The 14715-nt window shown below is 38.3% G+C and overlaps 1 protein-coding gene across 2 annotated transcripts in view; it reads left to right on the top strand.

The window, feature by feature from the left end:
* The first annotated feature begins 6219 nt into the window (after positions 1–6219).
* The window catches only part of tn (tripartite motif containing protein thin), a 103842-nt gene continuing 95346 nt past the window's right edge, over positions 6220–14715 (top strand). The window contains exon 1 of one of the 2 annotated variants that reach the window (XM_089729412.1): positions 6220–6451. The gene's annotated coding sequence lies outside the window, so the exon portion shown is untranslated. Of the gene's footprint in view, positions 6452–12133; positions 12203–14715 lie in introns of those variants that run through there. The other variant, XM_028176921.2, reaches the window with a different exon arrangement.

Below are 14715 nucleotides of genomic sequence, written 5' to 3' on the forward strand. Positions count from 1 at the left end.
AAATTTTTCATATTGCATTCCAGCTCTGGGGTGCATTTCTCGAATTAATTTCTTAACAATGTGTCGAGATAAAATTTTCAATAAAGACGATCCAATAGCGATGGAAACCGCCCCGTCTCCGCTTTACAACGCTTTAAATATTTGAAAGTGAGCTCCGGCGAGCGTTGCAACGGGAATTTCCTTTGTGAATAATACTTTGTAATAGGGAATCGGGGTACACCGTTTTCGGTATTGCAAAACCGAATAGGATGGCCGAAAATAAAACGGTATTTTCATGTCATAGTATGTTCTTGAATGTTATGCTTTGAGAAGCGCGCGTTAGGTGCAATTCACTAATGCTAATGATATGGAAGAATGTTTATGTTACAGTTTCCTTTTGCGCGGATTAAAACAGTCGCGCGAATTTGGATCTAGGCATTTTTAATTAGCATAAAACGCAACTTACCTAATTTTGTTAAATAGCATTGTCGAGTTTACGACTGATCTGCTTTTGAATGCATAGACATCACAACGTGATGAGCCATTCCAATCCATATTGATACCTGAACGCATTACTGCTTCGCAAAAGTCATGACCAGGGTAATACCTACCCGTGTGGACTCACAAGATAAGATAGATGAAGACCAGCTATATATCAAGTCGCCTCTGCGGTATACATCATGTCAATCCCAGACATTTGTGTACCCTATCAGCGGATATAAAGCAGATTATAATTTTTATAATTACTTTTCTCTGTCCAACACTTCTAAATATAACAGAGGATACGAATAAATAATTCAGTTCCTTAATCCGCCCAAAACAACAGGTTTAAGAAGAATTGGTGGGAGAGAAAAAACTTGGTAGGAATACAACTAATCCACAGAGTTTTTAATTTCCGTTAAGTAGATGAAATTACGACCGAAACGATAATTACTTATCACCGTCATCCACAGATCAGCAGTTCCAGGGATACAAGTTGGCCGCTGCCTGCTGGAATTAGGGGAAATAGTAGTAAGTCTGGTGTAGTGGTAAGTGACATGGTCACTACACAAGGGGGTCGCGGGTTCGAATCCCGCCAAGGGAAGATATTTCTATGATAAATATAAATATCTTTTCCAGGGTTATGGATGTATATTAAATATATGTATGTGTATAATAAAAATCTTATATTTATTTCCGTTATCTGGTACCTGTAACACAAGTTCTTTACGAACTTATAACGGGACCAGTTAACGTGGCGTGATTGTTAGTAAATATTTATATATTTATTTATTTATTTTTCTATAAATATATATGTATATAAATGAATTGCTGTTCGTTAGTCTCGCCAAAACTCGAGAACGGCTGGACCGATTTGGCTAATTTTGGTCTTGACTTATTCGTGGAAGTCCAGAGAAGGTTCAAAAGATGAAAAAATATGAAAATGCTCGGAATTATATAAAAACAAACAATTTTGTTTTTCCTTTGATGTGTTCCCCGTCGGACGGGTTCCCTTTTTTTTTTTTATTTTATTTTATTCAAAAGTTTAGGTCTTTTATTTATTGATTTAGGCACTACGAAGTCTACCGGCTCGGCTGTATATTAAAAAAATGCATACCATGCTATGTTGAGAAAGCTTTTTCGAATTAAAAATGTTTAACTCATTCAGGAAAATAACTTTTAGCTATTCATAGCATAGCATCAATACTACTAAATTTCTATTAAAAAAAACGATTTCTTATAGTAAAATCGTCTTGTAGCACAATGTCTTCCTAGTCATAAAATTGGCCCATCCTATCATATCATATTTTTAATCAAATTCAAAATCATTCCCGAATATTAATAACCGTGTCCCATCACTATTCTATTTAGCGAAAGCACTCAAAAAATTCGTTTTATTTAACTCGAATTCTACAAAATATTACGCGTTCTTGTGCCATGAAATATGAGATTGTTTACGTTATCATAAAATGAAAAAGTAAAAGATCTTGCAAACATTTTCAGTTTGAAAAATTTTAATAATCCTTTGGTTTATGGATGGGTTGTTCCAACTGTGAAATGAATGTTGACTTTTAAACCATGAATACTATATCGATGTCTACCATATTATCGTTTAAAACGTATTAACATCCTTAATTGGTGATGGAACAAGACTATTGAGCGAACTTCGTCGACGGCACCCAAGCTGTGCGCTTTGGTATTGCTGACGTAGATAACCAACCGTCAGTAATCACCATAAAAAATGCAAACTTGACTAACCTCCGTAATCATTACTGTCTACACTTTGAGTTGTATAAAAATCCAAAGCAGTAAACGATCTTGAAAAAAATTGCCAAGGCTATTATTATTATTTCGGTAGGCAGCGGCTTGGCTCTGCTCCTGGCATTGCTGAAGTCCATGGGCGACGGTAACCACTCACCATCAGTTGGGCCGTATGCTCGTCTGCCTACAAGGGCAATAAAAAAAGAAAAAAAAAATACATTGAGGAATTGAAGGGTTTTACGTGAAACTAGTGATTTTTGAAGTGAAAACTTTTTGACGTGACAACGTCTTATAATTCGATGGAGCCGGCTCCACGCACGAAAAAACATGACTCATTGAGGCGTTCCATTTAAGGCTTGAAGTGCAAGCGAGAGCGCGCAACGAGCGACAAAGAGGCACAATCGGCCTCCGCGTTCGGCAGCGTTCGACATCTGTCTCTCTCCTACTTGAGTGAGCGATGCATCCGCGTGGACAGCTAGGCTAGGACAACCGATTTTTTTTTTAGCATCGTTGTGATTCGAAAGTCGATGAAACGAAAAAGCGACAGTAAAAAGAGACATACATATAAATTAATGAGATTTTACATGGGAGAAAATGAGATTGGAAGCATAATACAGTGTTTCTTATTCTTTCGTGGTTCTCTGTGTGCTCTGCTCCGTACCTAATATTCGTACTCAATACATTCTGAATAAATCTATGTAATATATACAAATAAAATTTAAATTATTATCAAACTTTGTATTACTATGATCATTACTAAGACCTATAATTATGCTCTTCCCGAAATTTTAGATTCGTCTCATTATCTTGAAGCCAAAATTTTTGAAGGTTTCACTTTTACCACGTGTGAATTGTACACAATGACATGTTTTTATCTTGAGATAAAATGACAAGTCTATTAAATTGCGGGGTTAAGTGTGTTAGTGTAAAACACTAGTTTCATGTAAGACCCTCCTTACATAAAAAGGCTCAAAATCACCCAAAAAGTAATGGAGAGGGCTATGATCGGAGTTTCCTTACGAGATCAGATCAGAAATGAGGAGATTCGCAGGAAAACCACGGTAACCGACACAGCCCAAAGGATTGCGACCTTAAAGTCACAGTGGGCAGGGCACATTGCTCGTAAAACGGATGGCCGTTGGGCCCAGAAAGTTCTTGAGTGGTGACCGCGTACCGGAAGACGATCACTCCGGAGACCACCTCGGATGAGGTCTCCCACAAGGTCAGCAGCCAGGCAGCGAAACCGCCAGGATGCGAGTCTTGGCGGCCGCTGCGCCGCTGGCGCTGTAGGCGGGGTGGTTGCGGAGGACAGGTCTGAGTAGGGCCCGCTGAGGATTGTTGGCCTTACATCATTAGTGGACGTCTAGGGGAGGTTGATTGCCCTATATCCATCGCCTCAGTCTCCATTGTATGAGGGGCCAAAGTTAAAGGTTGTGAGTTGGAGTGGGCTGCTACAACGAATGCAGCCTGTGCTCTTAAGCGCTTTTTTTTTGGCTTGTACCAATGCCTGGCTGGTTTGTGATAGTGGGGGCTGGGGCGAACGCAACGCGAGGAATGGGATGAGGAGCCCTCAATGCACGTGGTGGATTGACTTCGGCCATTAGCGTTGCCGCTGTGGCTTCGGCCTCCATGTGCATGGTAGTATGTGGGGGTTGAGGCGGAGAAAGGGAAAGCTTTCCCTTCCCCTTAGAGGTTGTTGGGAGTGCGGAAGTGGGAATAGAAGTAGGAGCTGGGGTGTTTCTTGGTTGGGGAACCAGTGGTATCGGAGGGGGAACGGTTAACCCCATCGACTTGACCTTCCAGCGGTAGATCGCGCACCGTCGGTCGACGGCTGCGTGGTCCTTGCCGCAGTTGGCACAGGTAAATGGGCCGTCACTCGGCTTCGGGCAGTTCACTACCACGTGCTCTCCGGCACATCGTATATAGCGGACCGCACGGTGACTGTTGGTGGCGGCATGGCCAAAGGCCTAGCAGCGGTGACACTGCGCAGGCCCTCTTTCAACAAATAAAGAACAATTTGGAAATTACTGATATTATTAACTTAACATCAGCTCTTTCACGAACAAACAAGACAAACAAACAACAATAAGATAAATCGGTCATTAAAAATATAAATAAATACAAATTAATAAGGAACGGGTGTCTCAGAATGTTTTTCGTTTTTAGATGTTAAATAAAAAACAACAATATTTATTAAAACTCGTTTTATTTATTGTTAAATTAAAGAGCAGTTCTTGAAGTTTATTTATGAAAAACAACCGTTTGCAAATGCGCACCATTTACTTGTTCACACTCATTTAATCTGGAGCTAAAATTTTCAATCGCTCCCTGGAGCATCGCTCTTGGAATAAGAGTCTTACTGGTGGTAGGACCTCTTGTGAGTCCGCACGGGTAGGTACCACCGCCCCGCCTATTTCTGCCGTGAAGCAGTAATGCGTTTCGGTTTGAAGGGTGGGGCAGCCGTTGTAACTATACTGAGACCTTAGAACTTATATCTCAAGGCGCATTTACGTTGTAGATGTCTATGGGCTCCAGTAACCACTTAATATCAGGTGGGCTGTGAGCTCGTCCAACCATCTAAGCAATAAAAAAAAAAGTTGATTTCTTCCGTGATTCTTTGCTTCAAAACATTCAGATTGGGTGGCAATGGATTGTAAACTTTACTTTTTAGGTAGCCCCATAGGAAAAAATCAGCAGGCGTTAAATCAGGGCTCCTCGGTGGCCAGTTGATGTCTCCTCGGCGACTTATCACTCTTCCAGGGAATCAATCTTGCAGAGCAGCTAATGAGTCATTTGGAACATGAGAAGTGGCTCCATCTTACTGGAAAAAGGTGTTGCGGTTGTAGCCATAATGGTTTTGCATTTCTGTAACGAAAAAAGTCCGGATCATATGGCAGTAACTAGTAGTCAATTCAAAAACGAAAAACATTCTGAAACACCCTTTACTAAGGATAAAACGTAAAGGTAAGCTTACAATCTATGGGCTGTCGTCAGTCGGATTACGTAGCTAAATTCAAATAAAACTAGACGTCCCGCAGAAATCGAAATTCGACTATAATTAATTGGAATTGTAAGTTTGTACACTATTATGATTGTATTTTATACTTCTATAATCACAAATTTCGCCAAGACTACACTTTAAAAACATTAACAAACAGACAGAGAGAAACAGACAGAGACAAAGACAAACAATATTTAATCTATTCTCAATTTGACAACAGACGTCAAGAACAAAAGTTTGGCAATAAATAGTATGCATGCGTGTGTGCGTCAAATACATGGTATGAAGTGTGTGTAATGTTTTCTTTATTGATTTAATGTACCTTTTACGCATTATTTAAAAAAAATATTAGCATTGTGCACTTCTTCTCTATATTTTCTATAAGTGTGGAAAATTTCATACTCCTCCGTCCGCGCAATTTTCGTAAAAAGGGATACAAAGTTTTTGCTTCACGTATTAATATATAGATGTACATATTGAAATCTAAAAATATTAAAGTAAAAGAGGGTAGATATGGCGGAATTCTGTAATTTAGAAGAAGGAATGTGTGCTATTTCGATTTAAAATAAAACAACGATTCCTATTGGCTATAGATGTGACAAAACAGGTGATGCGATAAGGGATTTGTGTAAAGCTGGGAGCAGACTAATAATTTAAAGTGAATTAATTTTAATTGAAATTTTTATTATTATAATTTATCAGATCTAGGTTAAATTGAGACTAAGGGGGTACTAACTAAAAACTATTATCTACACTAATCTAAACTAGCTAACTAAGGCACCTACACCCATGTACTCTAGCCTATACCGATCGGACTGCCAGTTCGGGCTTAGAATTCAGCCCCTCCTAACCCCGAAGGGTAGGGGAGGACTGGGAACGGACGCTGGTGGCCAGACTTAGTGGCGCTAATGTAACTCAATTTAATAATATTCTCAGAATAAAGTGAGTACGCAGCTTAACAGGTATGAACCACACCTACCCGCAATTAACAAATGTTAAGGTTTGCGGTTTGAGAGTGTCGATCTACTCATATGTTCCCGGGTCCCTCGTTTGTGCTGCTGGGAACGTTACCGTGACGCCAGATAGAAACACACTCGCGTAGGATCACTGACCGCACAGCACACAACACAGCAAGGATATCCTCGACGCACTGGTGTCCCGGGCAAATCTGTTTGGAAGAATATATAGCCGTTTTATAATACAATTGAGACTTAGAATTGATATCTGAAGGTTAGTGACGGCTTTGCATTATGTTTGTCTATGGGCTTAGGAAACTACTCTAGCGAGTAAATCGTAAGATAGTTCAATATTTTATTTACATGATTGCTTATTCCCTTTGTGGGCAGACGATCGAGTAGTCGGCCCATTTGATGGTGAATGATTACTGTCACTCATAGATATCAATAATGACAAACTCCGTTTGAAGATGGTCCTATTATAGCACACCATGGAGGGGAGTTGATGCCAAAGTTGGATGGTGCCCGCCAAAAAAAAATTCTGATATAGCACTGTGTTTTTTTTATTTTTTATTTATTGCTTAGGTGGGTGGACGAGCTCACAGCCCACCTGGTGTTAAGTGGTTACTGGAGCCCATAGACATCCACAACGTAAATGCGCCACCCACCTTGAGATATAAGTCCTAAGGTCTTAGGTATAGTTACAACGGCTGCCCCATTCTTCAAGCCGAAACGCATTACTGCTTCACGGCAGAAATAGGTAGTAGGGCGGTGGTACCAACTCGCGCAGACTCACGAGAGGTCCTACCACCAGTAATTACGCAAATTATAATTTTGCGGATTTCATTTGTATTACACGATGTTATTCCTTCACCGTGGAAGTCAATCGTGAACATTTGCTGAATACGTATTTCATTAGAAAAATTGGTACCTGCCTGAGATTCGAACACCGGTGCATCGCTCAACACGAATGCACCGGACGTCTTATCCGTTAGGCCACGACGACTTAAACGTCGTGTCATAGCATTTAGAGCACACCATGGAGGGGGTTGATCGCAAAGTTGGATGGTGATTGGCAAAAAAAACTCAAGTATAGCCCTATATATGAACGCAGTGTTTCTAGGTAGTAAGGATGAACTCTGCTCAGAGCTCAGGAGGTGCATGAACGGATCAGTTTCAACAATTTCTCAGAGCCCTCTCATTTACTCATGCACCTCTAGTTCACGTATCAACATAAAATGGTGTTTTACCGTCAGTGTTTGACGTAACAATTAAACAGGGAATTAGGTGAGAAACATTTCGCACTGAACATTGAAACCGTAAACATTCTTTACTAAAAATCGTCGAAGCATTAAAAAAAAACCTAATTACGACCTCTGGAGCAAAAACGAAAATTAACTCTCAAAGGGAATTAAATAAATCTTTTGGACCCTAAAAATTAATTCAGACACGAAGCATGCGCCCTTTTCAACGTGTGACCTATTTTCGGGAGTTCTCATACTTATAAAGGCATACTGATTTTTGAGGGCGAAGGTTGAATTAGATTTTCGTGTTAGCTTTTTGTGAATTTTAATTTACGTCTGCGTGAAAGCGACAATTTAATTATTTATTTGTAACTAGCTGACCCGGCAGACTTCGTAGTGCCTCAATTGATAAATAAAAGACCTAAACTATTGTATAAATTAAACTTAAAACAAACAAAAGAATCCGTCCGACGGGGGACATCAAAGGGAAAACAAAATTGTTTTTTTTATTTAATTCTGAGCATTTTCATATTTATCTACCTTTTAAACCTTCTCTGGACTTCCACAAATAATTCAAGATCAAAATTTGCCAAATCGGTCCATCCGTTTTCGAGTTTTAGCAAGACTAACGAGCAGCAATTCATTTTTATATATAGAGATGTTAATTTTCACGCCACTTTCTCATTCTTTTTTTCATTTAACAAACAGATGAGTTTCTCTTTCACCGGGCTCAAAATAGTGACCGGATACCTTAACTTCCAAAACGAATTAAGTAGCTTTAGAAAGACTAAGAAGAAGACGAAAGACTTAAGGCGAAGACTTTACCGTCCTGTCTATTTCTGGGTAGGTACCACGGCCTTTTTCTATTTCTGCTGTGAAGCAGTAATGCGTTTCGGTCTGAAGGGTAGGGCAGCCGTTTTAACTATACTGAGATCTTAGAATTTATATCTCAAGGTGGTTGGCGCATTTACGTTGTAGATGGGCTATGGGCTCCAGTAACCACTTAACACCAGGTGGGCTGTGAGCTCGTCCACCCATCTAAGAAATAAAATAAAATAAAAAAGACTATCTTTTTCGTTCCCTCACTAATGAGGATCGTGATCATATACATATAATTTGTATCCATTCCCTTCTGACCCGCGCGAGTTCAATAGATCGCTATATAACCTCTCCCGTTGTATCTATAATATTATTACACCATCGCGTGAAGTCAAATTCACCGAATTCTTATCGGCTTATACCCTTTTGAATCTACGTAATATAAGTTTTAAAACATATCAAACGATATAATGTAGGGTCAAATACTACAAAACTTATCTTGTCGGATGCGAAACGCCATCCATCACGGCGCTGCGAAGTAGTTACGAAGTTAATCTCTATTCAGTCTAGCATTCATAACTCATTGATAAGCTCCCAGTTAGAAGCTTTTTGCAGATTTGTGGGTAGGATAAGCTTTCAACTTAAAAGTTTCGCTTGTATTTTAGTTAATTCGTTTATTCATTCGTCTTTTGATTAGGTTGAACGTATTTTAGTTTGGTTATTTCGAATAAGAACTTCGTACCAAGAATATTGTCAGAAACATCCTAAAATTTAAAATAAAGCACAAAATACCTCGTTTAATGCTACCATTAAGGCAAACCTTTGCATTTAATACCAGTATTATGCCTAACGCTGCCGCAAACCACTCTGGGCTCCAGCTTCCAAAACACATGCCGATTTCATTTATTACTTCTTTCAAAAAGGTTGTACTACATAATATATATTCGTAGAGATACTGCCACTGAGAACATATGAATCAATTAAAAAAATCTATGCGTATTGTGAAATATTCAGTCGATTTGACCGATTTCTTGTTTGTTGTATCTTTTTTTTTTTCAATTTGTCATTGTTTGGAAAATCCATGAAAATATTTCCTACAATTAGTGATAGCTAATTTTACTGGTGGTAGGACCTCTAGTGAGTCCGCGCGGGAAGGTACCACCTTATTTCTGCCGCGAAGCAGTAATGCGTTTCGGTTTGAAGGGCGGGGCAGCCGTTGTAACTATACTGAGACCTTAGAACTTATATCTCAAGGTGGGTGGCGCATTTACGTTGTAGATGTCTATGGGTTCCAGTAACCACTTAACACCAGGTGGGCTGTGAGCTCGTCCACCCATCTAAGCAATAAAAAAATAAAAAATAAAATAAAAATCACGGATAAGCGTGATTTAATTTCACTAGTAATCTTCACTTAATTTGGTAAATGTTTAGAAATTAAAATTGATTATTTTGATTCTTCATGGCCCGAATTCTTAAAAATATGTGCTTGTATGTTTGCTTCTTGGCGTTGAAGATGGCCGTCTCTTGAAACTCTTTATCATAGTACCATCAAGTGGGTGGTAGGTGGCGAGAGAAAATTTGTAAGAATGGTCTGATCTATACTAATATTATCTATACTAATATTATAAAGAGGAAAGATTTGTTTGTTTGTTTGTTTCGAATAGGCTCCGAAACTACTGGACCGATTTGAAAAATTATTTTTCCATTAGAAGCCGACATTGTCCCTGATGAACATAGGCTACTTTTTTTATTTTTTTTATTTTTTTTTTGGTTTCATGTGTGTTTTAATGTTTCCGAAGCGAAGCGAGGGCGGGTCGCTAGTATTTCATAAATTTATGTGCTTAAGTTCAACTACGGTCTGCGTTTTTCAAACAAAAAAACAAAACAAACAACAAATTGTTTTAAACTAAAATATGTAAAAAAAATAAAATCTTAAAACTTTTCATGAAAAAATTATACGAAACGAGGTACTTAGCATTAACGTAAACGAAGTCCAAATTCAAAGTTCCAGCGAAAATTTTGAATATTCAAATTGTTTGTGATTAATTTAAAATAATTTACAGCAATCGCTAAATTTGCTCCAAAAATATTATAGAAATTCGCAATTTATTTAATGTTCTGAATTCAAATAAATAAATATGCATTTATTTTTTGTGACCGAGAAGACTTAGTTTGGCGAATTTTTGTTCAGCTGTATATTATACCTTTGAACGAGTAATTCTTGTATATATATAATCTGAATCTCGGAAAAGGCTCCAACTATTTTCATAAAATTTAGTATACAGGGGATTTCGGGGGCGATAAATCGATCTAGCTACGATTTATTTTCAGAAAATGTTGTTTTATTCGTGTTTCCAATAATCAACTCTTCCCGACATCTATTGACGAATAATAATACTATTTTTCTTAATTGAGGGCAACTAACCGCTTTAAAGACACAACAAGATGGCGTTATCAAAAAAAATCATCTAGTCTTCATCTAGTATTCTTATAATGTAAAACAGTCGTAACTCACTCTTCAAACTACTTCAATTTGCTGGTGGTAGGACCTCTTGTAAGTCCGCACGGGTAGGTACCACAATCCCGCCTCTTTCTGCTGTGAAGCAGTAATGCGTTTCGGTTTGAACGGTGGGGCAGCCGTTGTAATTATACTGAGACCTTAGAACTCATATCTCAAGGTGGGCGGCGGCATTTACGTTGTAGATGTCTACGGGCTCCAGTTACCACTTAACATCGGGTGGGCCGTGAGCTCGTCCACATGAAATAAAAAAAATAAAAAAAAAGTTGTGGAAAGCACAACAATTAATTTCTAGTTCAGTTAATTTATATTTCGAAGGCAAATGAGCATATGGCCCGCTAGATGGTTAGTAGGTACCGTCTCTCGTTACCATCAAAAATACCAAGGGCGCAGTTAAGTCGCCGCCTGCAACCTTGAACTCTTCAAAGCTCGTTCAAAGATGTCAGATACGGCGATCAGGTATTACCATCTATGGATATGACAGCAAATAAGCTTTAATACTAAATGACAATTATGAGCCGATACGATTGGTTGGATTGTGTGATCACCGAACCACGGTGAACCGAATAACTCCTCAAATGTCAAATAGTTCAGTCTGTGATCGGCATCAAGCTCTTCGTTGTCTCGACGAGCTTATTCCAATGCGTATAAGGTTCAAAATCGTTCATCCGTAAAAACACAGACGCATCGCCCTTAACATGATGCGGCTGGAAATAGACGCGAAAACGTGTTGTTATTAATGTTCCGTGTAACTGAATGATTCGAATTTTTGCGTGGCTAAAATTAGTTTAGTGACGTCACATTAGTAGTTATATTCCATAGTACTGGCTAATAACTTACAGCAGTGGTCCCCGCTGCTTACGCTGTCAAGAGTCCGTGGTCAACATGAAGTCGATCATTTTACTGTTTAACTGCCCAAACCTTTAAGCGCTACATCTAAGGAAGGGGCTTCTTAAAAAATCTATAGATACATAGAACATTCTCGCTATCTACAAAAACCTTCTTAATAATTCTAAAGTAGGCAGCGGCTTGGCTCTGCCCCTGGCATTGCTGAAGTCCATGGGCGACGGTAACCACTCACCATCAAGTGGGTTGTATGCTCGTCTGACTACAAGGGCAATAAAAAAAAGTATCTCAAATGTTGAATGTATGAAAATTTTAATTTCATCTTCGAACAACTTTCTACGTAATGTCACGTAACAACCAACATTTCTCGAACACGTCACGCGATTTTGAACTCTAACGTCATTAGATTATTAACACCTTTGCAAATTATCATAAAAAGACAGGATTCAATGACAGCGGACGTATAAAAGCACTTCTGATATCTAAATGCGCTCTTCGTGTGAGTGAGTTCTCCTTGTCTTTTTTTAGATTTCAGCTAACGTATAACACAGTCAGTCAGTATCGCATTCGTTTCGTTGTGCTAGGCGAGCGCACAAACGTAAGTTTGAAAACTGTAACAGATACTAGTTTTAAGCCAACGATTAAATTTTGAGGCAAAGATGAAATTTTGTGACGAAAGTATAAAAAAAAAAAAAGAAAAAAAACGGCTTGAAACGGATTGTGCATTTCAAAATTCGAATTTAGAAATCGTGTTCACTAAAGTTACGTGAATTAAAATTTGAATTAAACAGTTATGATAAATTAATATTTTTTTTTAAATAGGACCGGAAACGGAACGGGCGTTTTCTGATTTCGAATTCGGAATAGTTTTAGGAAAAAAAGTTATAATGTAAAATAGAACAAATTGAAGATGAACAGTTTAAAATTTAGAAATAAGTGCAGTTTTTTTTTTAAATATCGTTTGTGATGTGCTTAAAAACTGTGTTCATAAAGCCGGTGTTGAGTGACATTAATCTGATGCCGTGTTGTGTTTTTTTTTTTTTGTAATACTTAATTCATAGATTTTGATAAGTGAAACAATTTAAAAGTAGCGTTTTTAATCTATTTTTGAGATTGTAATGCCAGAATCGGTCAGTTACTGGTTTAATCAATTAATTAATTTAGTGATACGTGGTTTTTGGATCCCATAGACATCGAATCCCACAACGTGATTGTACCTTTTCAGATCCGTATAAGTAACAATCACGGTGTGAGGTGGAACACGTCACGGATGAGGAACCCTTTTTATGGTAGAAGTTTCAAAAATTGATTGTATCATGACTGTCCTACATTTCAGAGGAACGCAAAACTGTTAATTATGTTGATCAGTAACTCTAAAACACTTACTTAATGATCATAGGTAATTATCGTTTTTAATCGCGCGGCTTAAACATTTACCTTCATGTTAAATACATTTAAATTGCCAGTCGTAATAAATTGCGTCTAATGTAACTCCGTAAGCTTTGAACTTGAGCTAAAATAACGATTGTGCGTTGAGATTCTCTCGTCGCTTAAATAACTGACCAAGAAGTAAGTAGGAAGTAGTAGAAGAAGATCCGGAAGATCCAAATCGCAGACAAATAGTAAGATGTCGTATTTTCTTCAGCTTTCGCGAGTCTCAGATAAAATTAAAACTACTTTTTTTATTGGTTAGAAGGCTGGACGAGCTCACAGCCCACCTGGTGTAAAGTGGTTACTGGAGCCCATAGACCTCTACAAGGTAAATATAAGTTCTAAAGTCTCAGTATAGTTACAACGGCTACCCCACCCTTCAAACCGAAGCGCATTGCTGCTTCACGGAGGAAATAGGCAGGGTGGTGGTACCCACCCATGCGGACGCACAAGATGTCCTACCCCAATTCATACCATAGTTTTACCATTTAGTCTCGCGTTTACAACTATATTCATTTAATGGTTTCTAAAGTTTTGAAAAACTTTACAATTTTCGTTGAGGCGTATGACTAAGACGCTTTATTTTTTACTGACCCATCTGATTTTAATTGGTTAAATGGAGCCCTTAGACATCAACATGGTAGATAATGGACTTGAACCATGAGTTACTAACTCTCAGTGCATTTGTTCCCAGTTGAAATAGATAGGATGCTGGTTCCTTTAGGTGCGGTCTGAAAAGACGGCCTACTTTCAGCAATAATAGAAATAAAGAAAAACCGGTTATAATTTTTATTATACGATCTTATTCGTTGAACGTGGAAGTAATTCGTGAATATATGTTAAGTACGTATTTCATTACGAAAGTTAGTATGTACCGGCGGGATTCGAATCCGGCACAATCGCATCGTTTTATACCAATCCTTCAATTGTCCTTTAGGCCACGACGACTTCCTGTTATTAGTAGGTATTTAGATATTTTGCTATCTACCGTATCTTTGTTTGGTAAAATTTATTATTGAGTTTTACGCTTTAATTATAGCAGAAATAACTGATACCATCCTGAGGTTTGTTCGACTTGAATTCGTGAAGTTACAAAACTTATTGTAGTGATTTTCTTCTTCTTCTTTGTTTCCACCTTATCCCACTAGGTGGGGTCGACACAGCATATTTTTCTATTCCATTCTCTTCTATCAGCCGTCATCTCAACACTCACTCCTCAATCTCTCATATCGTTATTCACACACTCCATCCTGTGTTCATCTGTCGACCTTACACTACCTTGCACTACCATTTCCGTACATCTCCTAGTCACATGCATCTCCTCTCTGTGCATCACATGTCCATACCACGCTAACCGTCCCTTTTCTGAAATCCTTATTAAAAAATATAGTGTAGGGTAGTTGTGAAACAAAAACAGGCTCTAGAGTTGAAAAAATCTTACAAAGGTAATACGCGCAACTCAAAACTAAATCAAGACTACAAGATCGGGTTTCTTTTTCGTTTGCATTAAAAAGAAATCGCATGACGGAAGCGAAAATGATATTTCATTCATTCATTCGCTCTCCGAAAATTGGCCAGGTCCAAACTTTAAGCGTCCCAAACAAGCATACATTAAATGGCTTTACGTTAATCCAGGTTCAGCGGCGTTCAGTCACTGGTTACGTTACTAAAGCCGTGTAC

This window comes from Bombyx mandarina, chromosome 08 (genome assembly GCF_030267445.1).
Source record: "Bombyx mandarina strain Sakado chromosome 08, ASM3026744v2".
Taxonomy (NCBI): Eukaryota; Metazoa; Arthropoda; class Insecta; order Lepidoptera; family Bombycidae; genus Bombyx; species Bombyx mandarina.